This window comes from Cupressus sempervirens, chromosome 3 (genome assembly GCF_028749045.1).
Source record: "Cupressus sempervirens isolate cs-2001-9-10 chromosome 3, ASM2874904v1, whole genome shotgun sequence".
In the NCBI taxonomy this organism is placed as follows: domain Eukaryota; kingdom Viridiplantae; phylum Streptophyta; class Pinopsida; order Cupressales; family Cupressaceae; genus Cupressus; species Cupressus sempervirens.
In genome coordinates this window covers 316,469,075-316,491,683 of record NC_143120.1, presented here as the reverse complement: position 1 = coordinate 316,491,683, position 22,609 = coordinate 316,469,075, and positions in this window count along the sequence as shown.

Genomic DNA, 22,609 nt, shown 5'->3' with positions numbered 1-22,609 from the left:
CTATGAAGCTTGGTAACCACTAACTATTTGGTCTATACTACTAAACTTCAAACTACCTATTTTCACTTGGTAACCTCTGGAATGCTCGGTGTTAACTGCTTAACTTCTGAACTCACTTGGCAACCACTGAATGCTTAGTAAACACTACAGACAGAATGATGAAATCGGTAACCATATAGAATTATGAATAAGTTTTGTCACCGAGGACAAACATAACTTAAAGCCAACAATCTCCCTCTCTGGCATTAGTGACAAAAACACTTATTAGCCAAAACCTATGTACAATGTCATGCTGAATTTTTTGATTTTTCAAAATTTGTCTTTGTAATTCTACTAAATATACCTATCTCCCCCATATAATGTACATATCATATCATAATATTCATGTAGAGTGTATATAGAAGCATTTTTTCTCCTTTACAAATCTCTCCCCTTTTATTCTATAATGTACATGTCTCTCTACAAATATCTCTTTCTCCCCCTTTTTGACAATAATTGTTGGTGTAAATAAGTATTTACTTAGGTTAATGCATTATTTAATTATTTTGCATTATTTTATTATTATTTTAGGTGAGACACTTAGGAGTTTGTGTACTCTCATTGAGTTACACAAGTCTAATTATGCACATGGTGTCTACAACATAGGAGCATGCATCATTCACTGAGTTGTCATGTTGAAAACACAGTTATCCACACTCATTATTTAGCACATGTTGTCTAAACCACTGATTTGCGTGCTACACCATTGTAGGCTTATCCTCACATCATCACACTTAATCCCATGCTTAATGGAGGATAACTGATATCTGGTGGACATGTGCCTAGCTGTATGACATATCATGATACTAACTACTATGCTTTCTAGAAGCTCTCTTGAGGCCTTTATATTTAGGCACTCCTAATGTACTCTTGAATCCAGTTATTGAATGAATATCATCATTCTGATCATACTCTGTCTATTTTGGTCTACTGTGTGCTTGTGTTGAGTTCTTTAGTTCTTGGATGAATTTTGGCCTAAGCCAAATTCTTACATGGTATCAAAGCCAAGGGAGACTCTCATCACTTAGCTGTTTGAGACCGTTCATGCTTCGTCACTTCGACACGAATTCGAAGGATCCACAAAAATTACAAGTGTCTAGAGCCAGATCTGACCTCACCGTTGTGTCTAGAGCATCAATTTGGTGAAGATTGACTATAAACTCGCCTATATTGGGTGAAAGTTGATTGTGAGGCAATTTTTTTTTGCAAACCGACACTCCAAAGCACCGATTTGCAATTGGGTATGATCATTTTATTTGATATGATTAATTATTATTCAGATCTAAATCATTTTAATTCTCTATAATTTTCAAATTTATTTTTTGAAATTAGTATCAACAGAGAAATTTTTTTGGCCAAACCAAGCAATGACACCCCAGATTAGCACTATTATTATTGGTGGAATATTTGTTATTATTTTGCAAGGTTTAATTCCAACCATTTAATCGCAAGTTGACAGCATAGACCGTACCTCTACACATTCGCAAATCTAATTATGACACACTTAAAACCAAATTATTAACTAGAAAACCTATTGTGACACACTTTATAGTCTTCAGTTGTCCTGCATGGGAAAAGAGATCTTCCAGGGGATGCAAGGCACAGTCATCTGAGCCTTGCACTTTAATTGGTTATGAAGACAGTGTGAAGGCATATAGACTTCTAGATCCTGAGACACATCAAATATTGGTGGAGAAGGATGTACATTTTGAGGAAAGTTCTCCTAGCTTGTCCTCTACTCCTCTTCTCACATCTTACAGTGTGGATACTGAAAGTGATTTCAGTGATAGTGCTTCAACAGATTTAGACATGTGGGGTTCTATCAATAGATACAATGATAGGTCACTTCATCAGTTCATTCCACATGCATACATTGCCACAGTGATAGGTCTAGAACAACAAGGTACATCTAGTCTTCCAGATACAGGTTCAGTGATAGATTTGGGGGACAGTATTGATGATCTGCCTCTTCTTCTTGATACAAAATTACCTTCTTCAATTGTCACGAGAGCTCCATCTGAATCTCTTGCTCATTCTCTACATGATCAATCCTTACCAGTTGAAGTGATTGTGGATACTTATAATCAGCAGTTGCAATAGGGTTCTTCATCAGTTGCAGAGACAGATGGTTCTTTGGGACAGGTTCTTCAGAATTCACCCAAGAATTAAAAAACTCAACACAAGAACATAGTAGACCAAAATAGATAGAGTATGATTAGAATGATGATATTCATTCAATAACTGTATTCAAGAGTACACTAGGAGTGCTTGAATATAAAGGCCTCAGGAGAGCTTCTAGAATGCATAGAAGTCAGCATCATGATATGTCATACAACTAGGTTGTAAGAATTTGGCTTAGGCCAAAATTCACCCAAGAACTAAAGAACTCAACACAAGCACATAGTAGACCAAAATAGATAGAGTATGATCAAAATGATGATATTCATTCAATAATTGGATTCAAGAGTACACTAGGAGTGCCTGAATATAAAGGCCTCAGGAGAGCTTCTAGAATGCATAGAAGTCAGCATCATGATATGTCATACAACCAAGAACATGTCCACTAGATATGGATTATCCTCCATTGAGCATGGGATTAAGTGCGATGATGTGAGGATAAGACTACAATGGTGTAGCACGCAAATTAGTGGAGTAGACAATATGTGCTAAATGAGGAGTGTGGATAACTGTGTTGTCAACATGACAACTCAGTGAATGATGCATACTCATGTGTTGTAGACACCATGTGCATAATTAGAGTTGCATAACTCAATGAGAGTTCACAAACTCCTAAGTGTCTCACTAAAATAATAATAAAATAATGCAAAATAATAAAATAATGTATTAACATAAGTAAAACTTAAGTAAGTGTAATTAGTAAATACTTATTTACACCAACACCCCCCCTTAAGTATAACTTAGGGAAATTCCCTTAAGCTTACGAAATCTAGGATGAAATGCAGAATGGGACCTGGCTACTATGCCATATTAGGTACCCATGTACATAATGATATGCAATCTCCCATAAAGCGGTGAAAGAGGGAAAACCTCATGGGAAAAACCCTCCTCCAAAAAGAGAGATAAAGAAGGATGCATTGATCGATGGAGTAATCAAGACCCCCCCAATATGACATACATCTAGTATATACATAAGAGAATGATGAGAAGAGGAAGATAGACAAGATAGGCTCCCCCCAACAAGAAGAATGCCGAACAGTGACTGTTCCAATGAAGAAGCTGATCCAAGACTGCAAAATGTTGTTCCTCCCCTTAAGAAGAAGCAATGCCAAGGGTACAAATGAGATGCTTCCGCTGTGTGTGGAAAGAATCCCATGGATGAGTGATGTCTCTGAAACCTGCTCAACTGGCTGAAGAACTTGTCCCAAAGAACTTTATGTCTCTGCAATTGATGAAGAACCCTACTGCAACTGCTGATCATAAGTATCCACAATCACTTCAACCTATAAGGATCGATCATGTAGAGAATGAACAAGAGAGTTAGATGGAGCTCTCGTGACAACTGAAGAAGGTAATTTTGTATCAAGAAGAAGAGGCAAATCATCAATACTGTCCCCCAAATCTATCACTGAACTTGTAGCTGGAAGACTAGATGTACCCTACTATTCTGGACCTATCACTGTGGCAATGTATGCATGTGGACTGAACTGATGAAGTGACCTATCACTATATCTATCGATAGAACCCCACGTGTCTAAATATATTGAAGCACTATCACTGAAATCACTTTTAGTATCCACACTGTAAGATGTGAGAAGAGGAGTAGAGGACAAGCTGGGAGAACTTTCCACAAAATGTACATCCTTCTCCACAAATATCTAATGTGTCTCAAGATCTAGAAGTCTATATGCCTTCACACATCTTCATGGGGAATGATAGTAAAATGGAATTTGAAGGAAAAGGAAATGTGGAAATGGAAAATGGAGAGTTTCAAGAGGTTCTCTATGTTTCAAACCTAAGTTCAAATCTCCTTTCAATCTACCAAGTCACTCACTTTGGAGATGGACATAGAGTTGAGTTCCTTCTAGACTCAGTTCAAGTGCATAGTCTTAAAGATAATTCCTTGGTTGTAGTAGGTAAAGTGAATAACAACAAGAGGTTGTACTCTTTCTTGCATTTTGTACACAAGTCTCCTTCAAAGGCCTTGTTATCAGAATCTAATTCAAACATGAAATTATGGCATGAGCGGTATGGTCATCTTGACTATCGCTATCTTCAGCAACTTTGCACATATCACATGTTGAAAGGTCTACCTCAAATCAACTTTTCTAAGGGTAAGTGTTCAATAGATTCAGTGGATATGCATCCAGAGGGGAAGTTACAAAGAGGGAAGTCTTCAAGAGCAACAAGTGTTCTACAAATGTTTCACATGGTATTAGTAGGTCCTTTTGCATTCAGCCAGGGTCGCTACATACTCACTTTTGTTGATGACTTTTCAAGGTTCACTTGGGTCTACTTTCTGCATAACAAGAATGAAGTGTTGGTCAAGTTTCTAGACTTCAAGGCTCATGTAGAATGAAAATCTAGGAAAGCCATCAAAATACTCCGCATAGACAATGGAAACATGGATGTGAATAGAAGACTTAAGGATTTTTGCAGACATGATGGCATTGATCTTCAGATTCCTTCAACATTCAATCTGCATAAGACAAATGTTGTAGCATTGACGATTAGAACTCTTAAGTCTATGGCAAGTTGCATGATTCATGCCAAGTCTCTTGATCCATCATTAGAAGTTGAAGCAATCTAAACTACCACTCACATTCTTAATTGTTCTCCTTTTGAGGCATGGTGTGGTAGAAAACCTATTGTGACACAAATAAAGTCAACAACAAATGTGAGTATGTAGTAGCCTTGGCTACTCCGACATCCAGACTCCAAATCAGGTGCAATTTTTTTTTAAAATTTGGTAAAATTTTTCAAATTTTTTAGTGGTGCAGCTATTTTCTAGTTTTGGTGCATGGATTGTTTAGAAATTGCATTTTTTGGTGACTGTACCTAGATAATCCTGCATTTTGAAACTTCAAATCCATACGTGCACATTTGGAGTCGAAAACAGGTTCCATTTTTTTTGAAAGTGCATATTTTTTCATCTACTTTCCAAATTTGTTATCAGATTGTAGTGTTGTGTGGACAAAATTGTCACTTTCAGCAATAGGGCCTTTCTTTGCTTTGTAATGCTTCAAAATTGTAGCACATTGTAAAGTTTAAGATTTGCACTCCATTAAGAAGTTGTAACAAGAAAAATTAGGAGTCCATGAAGGCCAAAACTAGCAAGTGGCCCATTGTAATCGCAGTACTAGTAAAGTGCCCAAAGCATCTATTTTGGGGGGGTTTCTTGATTTAGTGAAAAGGGGGGGTGTTCTTGGTGTTGCGTTCTCTCTTTTCTGCAATTTTCTTTCATTTTATGCATTATGGGGAACTTTAAGTTTCCTAAATTAACTCCTCATAACTATGCTTTGTGGTCAATCAAAATGTTGTATCACTTAATGCATAATGGAGTTTCACAATATGTAGATGATACTCTTCCTAAACCAGCAAGTGATAATGTATCAACAAGTAAAATTTTAGATTGGGTATCCATGGATAGGAAAGCCCTAGGTGATATATGTTTGGGGATAGATGATAAAATCATGTATAAAATCAAGAAATGTACTACATCCAAGGAAGCTTGGGATACCCTCAAAAGCCTTTATGGTAAAGTGTTTGAAGAGAATGTGTTCAAGATTGAAGATGGGCTTGTTTCCTTAGATCCTAAGTCATATGACTCAATACAAGACTTCATCATTAAGGTGAATGCATTAAGGACAAAGCTTACTAATTGTGAGAATTCTATCAAAGATGACAGATTGATCTATCTCATACATAACAAGCTTCCATCAGAGTATTCCACATTTGTATCTTCTTTTAACACCTCAAAGACTACGTTAGGGTCTTCCTACAAGAAAGTCACTTTTGATGAATATGTTAAACTGTTGGATGAAGAAGAAAATAAGTTTAAATCAATGGGGATTCTCAAATCACCTCATTCCAAATCATTGGTGGCCAACAATGAGTGTTCTCAACATTCAACTAGTCAATCTTCAAATAAAGGAAAGAGTAAGAAGAAGTGGAAGAAAGACAACTCAGAGGATGCAAAAAAGACAACACCTCAATCTAATCAATAGGGAAAGTCCTCAAATTCCAACAAGAAAGGGGACAAAAATAAGGAGAAGAAGAAGTGTGCTTATTGGAAGAAACTGGGTCATGAAGAGCATGAGTGTTATCTTAAAAAGATTGATGAATTGACCAACATCATGAAGAAAAATAATGTTCCATTGCTTAAAGATAAAGGGTCTTCTTTAAATTCAAAGGGCAAAGGGAAAGAACTCATGGCAAATGCAAACTCTTCAAAAGAATGGATATTTGACTCAAGTCCCTCATATCATATGGGTTCTTCAAAGGAGGATTTTTCTTCAATGAAGCAGTCAAAGGTACCACACATCTTCATGGGGAATGATAGCAAAATGGAAGTTGAAGGAAAAGGAAAAGTGGAGATGGAAAATGGAGAGTTTCAAGAGGTTCTCTATGTTCCAAACCTAAGTTTAGATCTCCTTTCAATCTACCAAGTCACTCACTTTGGAGATGGACATAGAGTTGAGTTCCTTCCAGACTCAGTTCAAGTACATAGTCTTAAAGATGATTCCTTGGTTGCAGTGGGGAAAGTGAATGATCACAAGAGGTTCTACTTTTTCTCGCATTTTGTGCCCAAGTCTTCTTCAAAGGCCTTGTTATCTCAATCCAATTCAAACATGCAATTATGGCATGAGCAGTATGGTCATCTTGACAACTGCTATCTTCAGTAACTTTGCACATACCACATGGTGAAAGGTCTACCTCAAATCAACTTTTCTAAGGGTGGATGTTCAACAGATTCAGTGGGTATGCATCCAGAGGGGAAGTTACAAAGAGGGAAGTCTTCTAAAGTAGCTGGTGTTCTACAAATGGTTCACATGGTATTAGTAGGTCCTTTTGCATTTAGCCAGGGTCACTACATACTTACATTAGTTGATGACTTTTCAAGGTTCACTTGGGTCTACTTTCTACATAGTAAGGGTGAAGTGTTGAACAAGTTTCTAGACTTCAAGGCTCATGTTGAACAAAAATCCAGAAAAGCCATCAAAGTACTCCAAATGGACAATGGAAACATGGATGTGAACAAAAGACTTAAGGACTTTTGCAGACATGAGGGAATTGATCTTCAAACTTTTCCAGCATTCAATCTGCATAAGACAGATGTTGCAGCATTGAGGATTAGAACTCTTAAGTCTATGGCAAGTTGCATGATTCATGCCAAGTCTCTAGATCCATCATTACAAGTTGAAGCAATCTCAAGTGCCACTCACATTCTTAATCATTCTCCTCATCTAGCCTTAGATGGAAAAACTCCTTTTCAGGCATGGTGCAGTAGAAAACCTATTGTGACACACTTCAAAGTGTTTGGTTGTCCTACATGGGCAAAGAGATCTTCCAGGGGATGCAAGGCACAGTCATCTTAGCCTTGTACTTTCATTGGTTATGAAGATGGTATGAAGGCATATAGACTTCTAGATCCTAAGACACATCAGATATTTGTGGAGAAGGATTTACATTTTGAGGAAAGTTCACCCAGCTTGTCCTCTACTCCTCTTCGCACATCATATAGTGTGGAAATTGATAGTGATTCCAATGATAGTGCTTCAACAGCTTCAGACACATGGTTTTCTATCAATAGATACAGTGAGAGGTCACTTCATTAGTTCACTCCACATGCATACATCGCCATAGTGATAGGTCCATAACAACAGGGTACATTCAGTCTTCCAGATACAGGTTTAGTGACAGATTTGGGGGACAGTATTCATGATCTACCTCTTCTTCTTAATGCAAAATTACCTTCTTCAATTGTCACAAGGGTTGTAGACTCTTTCTCATTCTCTACATGATCAATCCTTCCAGGTTGAAGTGATTGTGGATATTTATGATCAGCAGTTGCAGCAGGGTTCTTCATCAGTTGCAGAGACAGACAGTTCTTTGGGATAGGCTATTTAGCCAGTTGAGTAGGTTTTAGAGACATCACTCATCCATGGGATTCTTTCCACACACAACGGAAGCGTCTCATTTGTACCCTTGGAATTGTTTCTTCCTAAGGGGAGGAACACCATTTTGTAGTCTTGGATCGACTTCTTCATTAGAGCAGTCACTGTTAGGCATTCTTCTTTGGGGGGGGGGGGAGCCCGTCCTATCTCTCTACCTCTTCTCATCATTCTCTTATGTATATACTGGATTTATATCATAATCAGGGGGTATTGATTACTCCATCCATCCATGCATCCTTATTTATCTCTCTTTTTGGGGGAGGGTTTTTCTCATGAGTTTTTCCCTCTTTCCCCACTTTATGAGAGATTGCATATCATTATGTACATGGGTACCTAACATGGCCTAGTAGCCAGGACCCATATTGCATTGCATCCTAGATTGCACAAGCTTAAGGGAATTCCCCTAAGTTGCACTTAAGTGGGTGTGTTGGTGTAAATAAGTATTTACTTATTACACTTACTTAAGTTTTACTTAGGTTAATGCATTATTTAATTATTTTGCATTATTTTATTATTATTTTAGGTGAGACACTTAGGAGTTTGTGTACTCTCATTAAGTTACGCAACTCTAATTATGCACATGGTGTCTACAACATAGGAGTATGCATCATTCACTGAGTTGTCATGTTGAAAACATAGTTATCCGCACTCCTTATTTAGCAGATGTTGTCTACACCATTGATTTATGTGCTACACCATTGTAGGCTTATCCTGACATCATCGCACTTAATCCCGTGCTTAATGGAGGATAATCCATATCTGGTGGACATGTGCTTGGTTGTATGATGTATCATGATGCTAACTGTTATGCATTCTAGAAGCTCTCTTGAGGCCTTTATATTCAGGCACTCCTAGTGTACTCTTGAATCTAGTTATTGAATGAATATCATCATTCTAATCATACTCTATCTATTTTGGTCTACTGTCTACTTGTGTTGAGTTCTTTAGTTTTTGGATGAATTCTAGCCTAAGCCAAATTCTTACAATAATGCCAAACATTTATACACAACATGTTTATACAGAGACACTAAAATGTGAGAGAAACTTAGAATGTATCTTTAGAATAAGAGCTAATTTCTTATCCCAATTCTCTTGCAAAATTTTGCAAGTTTGAAGTTCAGAGCCTTCCATTGAACACCTCGCACCAACATCTCTGATCCTTTCTTCACCTTGCTACTGCTGTTGGTGGATGCCATGATCGCTCAATAGACTAATAAATTCTTCTTTGGAAACTTTGTTGCAAATAATTCTCAAGATTGCTTAGATGCTCTGTAAATCACTTTGCTCTGGATATACTGAATTTACGGTGAAAATGAAGTCAAAGTTCTACCTTTTTGATGAAAATTTTCCATTGGTGCTCAATACGATGAGAGCCATAATGACATAGTGCTTGACAAGTTGTCATCGACTATCTATCCAGATAACTCAATAGAACCTTAGAACTCGGCAACCAAACAAAACTTTGTTACTCTTGACCTTTCTTTGTATGATTGAACCTTGCTCAGTGAATACTGATGTTAAACTTTCTATGATCCCTCTATATCTAAAATACTAATTTGGATCTTTTGCTTCTACTCATTCAATTGGAATTATTTAAGATGTGACTTTGAGAATGTAGTTCAAGTTCTTCCTTAAGAACTTAATTGGAAATGGTGCAGTTACCCACGTCTTGAGTGACTTGACTACCATCATTTGAACTAGCATGCTTGGTAGATTTAAGAGACCATTCTTGTCTCATTTGCTTCCTAATGTTATCAGCTTTTTCTTTCTTTTCATCTTCAACTATACTTATGTTCATGCAATTCTTAGCTATATGACGAAGTTTCGTACACATGTAACATCTTATGGTAGTATCCTTTCTTCTTAAGTGATGTCTAGCACAATCCTATAGGGAGACATAGGAAAAAGAGGGAGACATGATAAAAGGAATTAGTAGGAGTTGGCCAAGTCAGAGGAAGAGGGGGGAGGGGGTAGGAGGAGGTTGGGGAGGATAGCAAAATCTAATGCTAAGATCAAGTAGAGGGAGGGAGCTTTGCAAGAGGAGGAGTTGGGTTCAAAGGATTCTGGCCACCCCAAAATAAAAGAAAAAGTGGTTACTTTGGGGAGGAAGGTATGGAGGGGATAGAAGAGGAAATTTTAGTCTCCACCAAGTCTAATTCGAGAGATGGAAAGGAGAGTAAGGAGGTGACACATGTTACAACGACTACTGACCTAGGGTGTGTGGACCTAACTGGTGATCAGTTCTCCGATACGGTGGATAGGGTGCCCTCCCCCATAACGATCTCCTCCCCAATTAAGGTTGTTTCTATAAATGCTGCTAACCCCCCAATTTTGTAGGATATGACAAAGGCTAGCACTAATGGCAATTTGGACAAGCTACAAAAGGTTGGTAATGAGGTTCAAGAGAGAATCCATGCACTAGAGGAGAGAATGCCCCTACTAACCAAGTTCATGGTTAAGGTGACACATGTGGCAGCCACCACATTGTGCCTACTAAAAAACACCGAAGGGGACCTATCTAAAGAAGACTCTAGGTTGTTGTTCAACTTCCTAGGGGAAGATAGGGCAAACATCCTCCTAGGGAGGAAAGGGGACAAGAAATCTTAAGGGTTTCCTTCCTTTCCTTTTATGCTATTAATCTGCTGGTTACCGAACTTTTTAGGTTTTAAGGTTGTAATGCCTTTATTTATATTTTACTTAAGTTTCTTAAGTTTTTTAATAGGAAAGTGGTTTAACCCTACTGATACTTTCGATATTATGGTTTTGAACACTATTTTTGTTTTAAGCAGCAATAGGGGTTAGTTTTTTTTTTTATGGTTTTCCACTGGTAGTTGACTAGTTTGTCTATTAAGGGTCAGCCCCCTAGTTTTGGCTTCTTTTAATTCAAAAACATTAATATTATTATTAGATTTAAATTAACATCACTATATGAATGAAATAAAATAAAACTAACTTAATTGAACACTTGAATATTGACTAAAATGTAGAATCATATTTGTATTCAAATAATTTACAAAAATAATTAAAATATATTACATAAAAAAATATTCTAAAAACACTTTTTTTTTAAAAATAAGGCATCTCTCTTTGTGCATTGAGTATCTCAAAAACAAGTTTACGAATAAAAAGAAAAAAAAAAAAAATCATTGTCATCACTTTCATAATTGGGTGTGTTTTTCATTTCTAACACCATCAATTGGCTACATGAGGTATTTCTTGGCATTCACAAATTTGAGTCCACTGTTGGTTGTGTGCATGTATAAAGGATGGTATGGGCATGGCATCCTCCAACGTTTTAGTTTAGGATTTAGCCATTGCCGCTAATAGCCACTAACTCTATTAATTATGTTTCCAATAAGATGTACTTTGCATGTCTGACAGTTTCCATCTCCCAATGCATGTGGATAGTTTTAACAATCATACAAAGGGATAAGGCTATCCTCCCACAAAAATGTACAGTTGACCAATTTTCAAAAGATTGAAAATGTCATTTTTTTTTAAAATTAGGATTTGATCTTCATGATCTGCATAGTTTTGTAGTAAAAAACAATAGAAAAATTGAAGAAAAATCACTATTTTTTCTTGAATCTGGAAAAAAAATATTGACTTTCTTTTGTCTTTGGTACTTTTTTGTGAGAGATTAGCCTATACCCATACAAAGGGGCACACTTATTTTTTGGATTGTATAGCCACTATGCTCCTCTTCATAGATTTTAGGTTTTAAAGTTATTTTTATTTGTACTTACATTCATTCATTTAGTTTATGGAAAATTAACATACTTTTTAAAGTAAAATATTAAAATATGATTACTGTAAAATTAATATATAGTTGTTAGAAACACATTTACATAAAATAAAATATAATTTTTAGATTTTTATTGTTATTTTAAATTTTGAACTCTTTAAATTTATATTAAATTAATATCTTTATATAATAAATAAAATTAAAAAATAATATTTAAACTTAAATTTTCAAAGATAATAAATAGGAATTTAATTAATATGTTGATTAAATTTGTAGAAAATAATTTATTTTTTTCAAACATCTATTATAAATTAGTTTAAATATAAAATATATTATTTCAATAGTATTTTTAATATTACTTTAATTTTAACCTCTTTTTTGCTATTATCAATTTGAATTTTAAAACAAAAATTAAATTAAATATAAATTTTATTAATTTCTTGTCAATGTAAATTTAGTAAATTTAAACAAAAATAAATATAATTATTTATTATTAGTACATAGGCATAGTGTACTATTGTAATCACTATTGTTATCTAGTGATTAAAAATACTTTCTTCAACCAATTGAAATTGGTTATTTTTAAAATTTGTCATACAATCACTATTTTATATAGTCTAATTCATATTTTTAAGTTATAAATTTATAAAGAAAAAATTTTTGGGTCTTAAACATGAATTTATAGGCAATATTCAATAACACATTTGACACAAGAATTTTTTGTGGAAACCCAATTCGAGAAAAACCACTAGTAACATGCTACCAATTATCACTCTTCTAAAGTGATGTCCTATGAGAGGCCAACCTCATTAAAGGTTACAATACACACTGTTAAATGTGACTTGGATAAAGGATTTCAATCACCCTATTAGGAGTGAGCCTTGTTAGAGGACTTTAGACCATTTTATAGAATGTCACACAATTAAAGGATTTACAAATGACTATTAGGTCAACCTTAATCCAAAGGATTTACCCTATAATGATACAATGATTAGAAAGTAATAGTAAGGCTAGCAAATGGGCTAATTACTAAAGGAACCTATAGGACTATAGATGATAAATCCAAGTTATGTATATTTTCTACAATTGGCTCCTCTCGAATTGCTTATGTGCTTTTGGAAGACAATGAGTGTGCAGGAGATGCTATGAATTGAATCATCTCATCTATGAATGATGGTAAAGTATTCATCTCAGGAACTTTATCTATCATTTGTTGAATTGGTTTTAAAGTCTTTTCCTTGGGTTTTGATCTCTTCTTCCTAGTGACTGCATTGAGTTCACATGTTGAGACTAGATCAACTCATTTATCTAGATCTTCACCATCATCTCCCCCTTGTGTGCTATGTAAAGAGCCCGAGGATGTAGGGATAGAAGATAGAATGGCTGAAACTGACATTCCTTCTTGAGAAATATTATTATTATTTGCATTACTTCTTCATGTTGATTTAGTAGCAGTGACTTCTTTGAATTTAATCTTTAACCAAGTTTTAGTTCATTGAATCACAAAGAAAGTTCTTTCCTTGAGGTCTTTCAATTCTGGTAGAGACCAATTAATATATGGCAATTCTAATAATTGTATCCCCTCAAAGAAGGATCAATCAAGTCTGACCCATCATCTGTTATGCCTATCACATCCCATCCCATTTTGTAATCAATAATTTGTTTTACTATAAATCTTATCCAATCCCTTTTTCTTACTTTGAAATCATTCTCACAGTTCGCCCAATAATCTTCCATTATAGGGAAATGAAGATAGTTGGGTCCAAGTGCCAAGTTATTTTTAACATACCTGCTGCCATCAAATGGAAAGCGACCTTGAAAAGAGTGTAAAGTTATGTTCACCATGGATCTCTTGATATTTTGAGCATTCGAAGAAGATAGACAACTATAATGTCCGATGCCAATTGGGAAAGGGATTGATCTTTTGTTCTTGCACTTTTTGTTTACCTAACCAATTTGCCTACAAACTTTTTAAATTACCAACCTGTCATCTATGAAGCGAGGTAACATGAGAGGAAAATCTTAAACACCTCCAATGCATATGTAAGTGAATCAGGGGTACTGCATGAAGAAGCTACCATAAATACTAATGAGATTGGTTGCTTTAGGAGAAATCCGAAGTCTTATATCTCCCTGTAGCTCCCTAGATGTAAGCATAGAAAAAGCATCATTCACCTACGGAAGTATGCATTACTCTATTTTAATTGCAATTGGGGGTAATAATTACAAATTTGTGTGGTTAAGCTATACTCCCCATAAGGATTTAGACCAGGCCATGACTTCATACTAGCAATTGCATACATTAGATACGAGGACATGTAAAACCCTTGATTTACATTGAATCCTATTAACTGGTGATGAAGGGCATCGCTAATCATTTCTCCCCAATCTATAATTTTTTTTCCAATGGTGATGGTACTAATATACAAAAACATCCAATCCTGTAAATCTTCAACTATCTGATTTTCCTCCACTCTATTGAGAAGAATGATCATATCAGAAATGTCTTCATTAAAGATATTCTTGCGTAACACTTTGGGCAACTATGATTGTCCTCATCTAGGTTGATCAAGACAACTTCTAGCAATGAAATTGAGACATGTTTTCTTATTCTGATGGAAATATCCTTGTGTACATTATTTAGAGATTTTTGTGAATTCCTCTCTTACTGGCAATCTGAATGTCATGGATATAGATACTAGATGTAGCCTTGCCACAACATTACCTCCTATAGTCTTGATGTCCTTGGAATTCTAATCATATGCCTTGATACATTCTAAAACCAATTCCATGCATTGAACTACAAGTGGGTGTCCTCCTGCATGGGCTAGACCACTTTCTAATGCTTGATGTGCTATGGGTGATATATCTTTTGTGCTCATCATTTTCTAGAAGTCTACAACTTCCATATGTCCCATCTTATGTCTAATATTTTGGGAAGCATGCATTTTAATACCACAAGAGGCTCTTTAACTTGAAATTTATACTTCATAGTATCACTTATCAAGTACTGTCCTGGCTCAAATGTGAAGTCAATGATCACTTTGCTTTGTATCAAACTCAATGTTCTATTTTCTTCAAGAAATTGTGAAACTTTATTAAAATCTCTACTTCACTTGAAGAATCCAACATTTATCTGGAATATTCATAAGACATTTTTCAATCCCTTATCAATACCATTTGGTTCACTTTTTCTAGACAATGCACACGTCTCATATGCAATAGAGGCATTTTGTCAAACAATTTTGTAGCTCTATTAGATGAATGTGGGTGCACTTAGACTTCGCATTCTATCAAACAATTAGGCACATTTGTAGTGTTTTTGTGTTAATGCCTATCAAAGCTACATATGCCTTTGTTACAAATTGATATTGCTGAGTTGGATTCAATTATTTAATCATTTGAGATGTATTTGAATTGAATCTCCAGACAGCTTTTCTAAATATAATAATAATATAAAGTTATAATCATTGTTTGAACAAATATCTATGCATTGCCATCTTTCAAATTACAAATCAAATCATTCATATGCGCAGCTATGATTCCATTTGGGGGAGCAACAAATTGAGTTGGTAGTATTATACTTGAAGTTGCACATCTATGACCAAACTTATTGTATAAGAGTGGGAAAAGATTAATAATATCTTGTCATAGATAACATTTTGCAAATATCAACCTTGAATGAAACTGCATGCCTGTATGGTGTATGAAGAATGATGACTTCACTTATTATATGGTATTACCTTCAAATAGTTCGCGTGCTTGGTTTATGCCTGTGGTTTGGTTAAACAATGCATACACCCTGTTTATGGTTCCATGAAGTACCATGGTTGGAGACGTGGAGATACAATTTATCAAACAACATCAAAAAAATAGATTGCACTAGTGAAGTAATCACTAAAATACAATACTTCTATCTTATTATTGACAATTGGCCTAAGCATAGGACCCAACTTTTATAAAGTGTAGGCAATACGGCCACCCCAAAAGTGCCAAAAAAAAAGTCAAATTTGGGGATCTTGATGAGTGAGATTAGCCAATTGGTGAATATTAGCCACTAAAGTTATCCTTGATTGTGTTATCTTGCCAATATATATTTTATGTGTAAATTTTTTAATCACATTTTCCAAAATAATCAAATCTCAAGAAAAAAAATTAGAATTATTTATTCTTTCAATGCTATTGATATCCAATATATAATAGAATATTCGAATGAAATTAGATCATTTTGGTTTTAATTTTTCTTTGAAAACAAATAAATTTTTAATTTTAAAACTTTGGAAGGAATTTTTTTAAAATATTTATGTGTTTATATTTTCATATAATATCTTATTACTGTATGATAAATTTATCTCTATACATAGTAGATGATGAAAATATCCAAGTCATGATAGGGAGAAAATATTGTATAAATTAGATCATTTCTATTTTATCTTTGTTTGAGAAGAAATCATTTGAGGAAACTTTCCTTTTTATCACTGCTTATATTTTTATATGATATTTTATTACTATATGATAAATTCAAATTCATGCACCCAAAAAGTCTTCTTCCACTAAGAAGAACTTTTGTAAACATTAAAAAAAAGTTTAAATATTCAAAAAAAGTTTTGCAAATAAAAATTCTACATCTTTTTAAGTTTATATTTTCATTTAATATCTTATTACTATAGGATACATAACTTTATATATTTATTATTATCTCCATCAATAATTATAATCATCCTTTATTATATAATGTTTAATACTATAATATTAAATTATATATATTAGAATAATATTATATTTTATTTAAAAGTATGAAATATTACATTATTACATTAATATTAAAAACTCTTTTAAATATTTTAAATTACATTTTTATTATTTGTACAAATAAACGTAACATTTCATAACAAAATACTAATATAGTAATAATAAATTCATATTATATTCTAAATATCATTTTATTATTGAAAGATTTTTTTTTTTAAGTAATGATTATTATAGATAGGGGGACATAGAAGTGTATATATTAGAGATAGATGAGGGACAAATAGGGGATAATATGGTTGAGAGAGACTAATTATGTGAGGACATATTACATAAATTAGGGAGAGGGTGAGAGATATGTTAGTGAGAGGGTGTAAATAGGGGAAGAGATGGAAAGAGGGAGAGAGAGAGAGAGGGGGGGTAACTAAGGGGAGAGATGTGTGAATATGTAAATAAGGGAAATATATGAAGGGGAGAGAGTTTAAGAGGGTAACTCTAACGGGAGAGAGAGAGAGAGAGAGAGAGAGAGAGAGAGAGAGAGAGAGAGAGAGAGAGAGAGAACTCATGTGGGGACATGTGTGGGAGAGAGATAGAATGGGGTGAGAGGTATAAATAAAGGATAAAAATGAATGATATGGTGAAGAGAGAGAATAAAGAGAGTGAAAGATAGTAATTAGGGAGAGATAGAAAGAGAGGTATATTAATCATGGAGAAGTGGTGGTGAGAGGATATACATACATACACACACACACACACAGAGAGAGAGAGAGAGAGAGAGAGAGAGAGAGAGAGAGAGAGAGAGAGAGAGAGAGGTCGGGGCGGGGGGGAGTGATAATGAGAGCTTGAGGAGAGAGAGAGAGAGAGAGAGAGAGAGAGAGAGAGAGAGAGAGAGAGAGATGATACATATAGACAAAGGAATAGAATAATTAAAGCATGCAATAGAAATATATGGTGATGGAATAAGGAAGAGGGGAGAGGAAATAGATGTGAGATATAGATATCTAGTAATTAGGATGAATGTATAGTGAGATAAAGTGGAGAAGGGGGGTAGGTTAAGAGATATGAGCTAGTTATTGAGGATAAGAAAGGAATGGTACAATGGTAATTAGAAGGGGACATGTAAGCAAGAGTAAATAATTTGTGGGGAGGTGTATAGGAGAGAAGTGGAATGTGGTGAGAGACATGAGGTACACATAGAGGTTTAAAAAGGGAACAATATAGTTAGAAGAGGGATGAGAGAGTGTGAACAAGAGCACTTTGAGAGATAGAAAGAGAGGGATAAAGATATGGTAATTATAGGAAAGTGATAGTGAGAGGGGGAGAAGGAAAGAGATGATATATATATATATATATATATATATATATATATATAGAGAGAGAGAGAGAGAGAGAGAGAGAGAGAGAGAGAGATGTGGAATGAGATGATGATGAGGGGGAATAGATGGTGAGATTTGGGAGGAGAAACATTGAAGAGTTATTAATGGCAGATGTGTGCGTGTGTGTGTGTGTGTGAGTGAGAGAGAGAAAGTGAGAGAGAGAGAGAGGATGGAGAGAGTGAGAGATGTAAGTTAATATATATGTTAATTAGGGGGAAGAGATGGATAGAAGGCAATAGAGAAAGATTATGTAGTGAGATTATAGAGTGAGATAAGGGAAGAAGCAGAGATATCAAATAAAATTGTATTGAAAAATTAATGCTTGATATCTCTTGGCTTTCTTTATATATATTATATATTATATAATATATAAATAGCTAGTTATTATTTTCAATGACTTTATAAATGAAGTCCAAGATTATATGTCAAGCTATAGTGATGGGGAAATATTTTGAGGCCTCTAACAGAAGTAATTATATAGTTTCGGCAATGTTTTTGGGAGGCGATTTTTATTTTGGGACGTATAATCGGCTTGAATTACAGGTTTCCAAGTACTGTTTTGACGTGAAGATTTAATAATATTGTTGTGCCAAACAATATTCTGAGGCATCCGACCTAATTATTATTTGATTCAAATTATGTGCAGTGAATAAGCCTGTTGTCGTGAAAGTCCATCTTGGGAGACAACTATTTGTTGCTAGCTAGACTCTAGTCTGGGAATCCATATTCCTAAAAGGAGTCTCTCATTGGTCAAATGAACTATAGTATTTGCCTATATTTTGTGAGTTGAGATGCCTGTGGGGCCGATTAAAGCCTGGAATTATTTCTAGTGAAAACCAAAGATCGAGAATAAAATAACTAATTCAATTGAACCGAAAAACTGATAGTTGACTGTTATTGAAGTAATTCTCTAGATTTTATAAAATCTTAAAAGTTTTAAAAAGAAACTTGATTAATAACATTTCATGTTTCTAAAAATTCACAAAATTATTAAAACTAATAGTTAACAAGACTAAAACTAAAACTGATTTAACAAAACGAAAACTACTACTTCATGACCTGTTACATTCCTATGCACCCTATAAAATATATTAATAGTTTTTAATTTATAACATTATTCTCACAGAGCACATAAATTATTAATAGTTTTTAAATTTATAACCTTATTTTTATAAGGAAACGGCCGTTGCGTGACCGGAAACCCGTTTCCCACGTTGCAACGTGAAATGGGGCTTCCCCGTCACGTTTCTCGCAACTATGGTGTAGACAAGATACTATTACAATCTAACTAGAAATTATTTTGAAAATAAATTTTATTTTGTAAATATTTATATACATAGACAAATGACAGTTTTAATACGTTTTTAAACAAATTAATGTAAAAGAGTCATTTTAAAAATATGAATGAAATATTAATTAAACAATATTAAATTTTATTATTAAAATTAATTCATTTTTTTACGACAAATATAAACCACTGTTTGACAATTGTTACAACTAAATGATTCTATAAATTTCTTTGTATTTTATGAAAAAAGACATTTAATGTAATCAACTTTTAAATTTTTTTTAAAAAAAACATTCTTATCAGTTTATTTACTATATTATTTCTACAGCAATTACTCAAAAGCTCAAAAGCTCTGATTTAAACATGTCAAATTAAATCAGTAGTACGTTCGGTCACTTGACGTCAAAGCCCGCCTATTACGGATGTTTGGTGATTTAATTTTGAGATGTGAACGGTGAACATAATTTCTTCCCATCTTCCTTTCCCTGGCCCATTTCTGATGTGACAGATCAGTGTGACCTTTCCCCTCTATCATGTCCCGCGGATAACGAAAGGCTCTGTATTCTTACAAAGAATTAGACTTATGTGGTTATATTACGTGTAAATATTCTGAATTTTGAAAAACTTTTACGTTTTGTTATTCTCTGGCTTTTCATAACTTTGTTTAATTTTTTAACCGAGGTTATTTAGGAGCGATAATTTTTTTATAACAAAAGCTCTGAGAGAGCTTGAGTCCCTGTCTTATGAAAGGAGTGGAAGGTATGAAAGAGAGGTAATACTTGCCATTACACAACAGATATTTTGAGGTGCTAACAATTCAATGTGGAGTAGTAATTTCAAATGTAAAATTTGAAGTTAGTTGTAAAACACAAAAGTGGATTGTGTCATGATATTGTAAAGAAAAGTTATTTCCATTTTTATGTACATTTTCTAATACTTAATTTTATACGCATTCAACATTAATCATTAATAAAATTAATTACTAATTACATAAATCAAAGCTCTATACATTTTGAATTATTCATATATAATCTTTATATTTAATATTAATCACACTTAACTCACATATTTATTTTTCAATAAAATAATTAGAACTATACTAATAAAATTATATGATATATAATTTCTTAATTAATTTTTATTTATCCAAAAGTAAAATGTAGTCTTTAAGCACATCCACACTATACCTCCAAAATTATTTGTTCAAAGCACAATAAGATAAAAGATAATAAATCATCAATTTTATAGGGTTTCAAATAAAGTCATATTAAGATTATGGAGCAAATCATGTTTAAAGAATTTTGACTTAGTTATTTAATGGAAATCTGTGTTTAATCTACTCATTATATTCTTGAATGGTGAAAATTTGGACAAAAGAAAAATATAGAAAGTGAAAAGTTTTAAAAAGATCCAAAAGTGAAAGAGGGTGCAATCGTGAAAGTTCGCTAATGAAGGAGAGGTAAAATGAAATGTATGCAGTGAAAGCCTTTCTTTCTTTGTTGCTTCCAAACACTACTAAATGTAACCTTTGAGTAAAAGCCATGTGGCAATTATTGTTGCCACGTAGACTCCACTAGATTCCACTAGTAAAAGCCATGTGGCAATTAATGTTTTAAATTTTCTTCAACCACATGGCACCAATATTTGTGAAGTATTGTCACAAGCATTAAATACATCCTTATTTGTTACATTTTTGTTTTGTTTTTAATTTGAAATAAACAATTTATTGCCCACTCTAACCAATAAGAAATTAGGAATTTGATAGTTATAATTGAATTTAAAAATAAATGCTTACAAACTTTAGTTTAAAATTTTTTTTTTTGCCATAAAAATTAATGCAAGGGGGTCTAATGAAAACATTAGTTCCCTTCCTTATATATAAGGGAGGGACTAATAATTTAATGTCTTTTAATGTCACGTCTATTGGCCATTAGAATCGCAACATAATATTAATATTATATATTGTAATATTGTTATCAGAATTTAACTGTTTAATTTTTGAATTAAATTCATTGACTCTGAATTCTCACATAATTAATATTTCATTTAAGAAAAAGACATTAGAATAAATATATCTTTAAAAAAAACTCCTATTAAATAATAATAATATCACTTAAAATAATAAATTAAATTATTTACATTAATTTATTCAAAATACAATTTTTTCCTATTTAATATATATAATATTCATCAATTTAAACATTTTGAAAACCATATAAATGATCAAATCATTATAAAGATCATCTCACAGCTTATGGTAACAATTTTGCCATTCAAGTCAACATTAACATTCATAGCTCCGTTTGGGACTCTGTGTGATTACGTTTCTAGACTTCTGAGTTTCGTTGTTTGCAAGATACTTCATTATTATTGTCGTCTTTCAAAATTTGTTTTCAACTTATTGAATCTTTTGTCGATATGATGAATTGTTGGTATCTTCCAAATTGCATAATGGACTTGTTGTTGTTCACATGATCACTGATTGTTGCCCGTAAAGATTGAATGGACGAAATTTTTCAATAAGTAGAGGCCAAATAGTGTATGAGATTTATGGTCCATATCGAAGTGTATTTTGATTAAGCCTCTCTTGTCCTTGTAATATATTCTTATTTAAACAATTTTTTCAAGGTATTATTTTTAAAATATCAATATAATTCAGAATCTCTATTTAGACTGAAAACTTTACGATGGTCTCCACCATTCCTTAAATGCCATAATAACATCTTCTATTTGCTTACTCTTCTTCAAATATTGTCCATCTTCCAATTTGACACTATAAATCCAACTATCTTTATTAAGAAAACATCCATAGAAAACAATCTTTATTAAGTAACTATGAAAGTAGAAATGTAGTTAATATATTTTCAAAGTTTTTTTAATAATAAACTGTAAACTTTTAATAATAATAAAATCTAAGAATCTTTAATTGGAATCACAAAGTCAATTTTTTGATATTTGTAGTAAGGTTGACCACTAAGATTTTGACATTTATTATGAGTATTAATTAATAGATTTTTATTTTTATTAATATTTTAGAATATTTTCAAAATATATTATAATTGTAAATAAAGATTATATTAAATATTTGATAATTCTTGAGAAAGGTTTAATCTGCATATCTTTACTATCTTGCACTTTTTCATACTAATGATGGATCATGTAGTGTGTTCCAGATGATTAAAAAACACACACAATCAAAAAACATGTGGAAATATGATAATGTTGAAATAATATATTGAATATATTTCTATGTAAGATAAATTATCAAAATTAATTA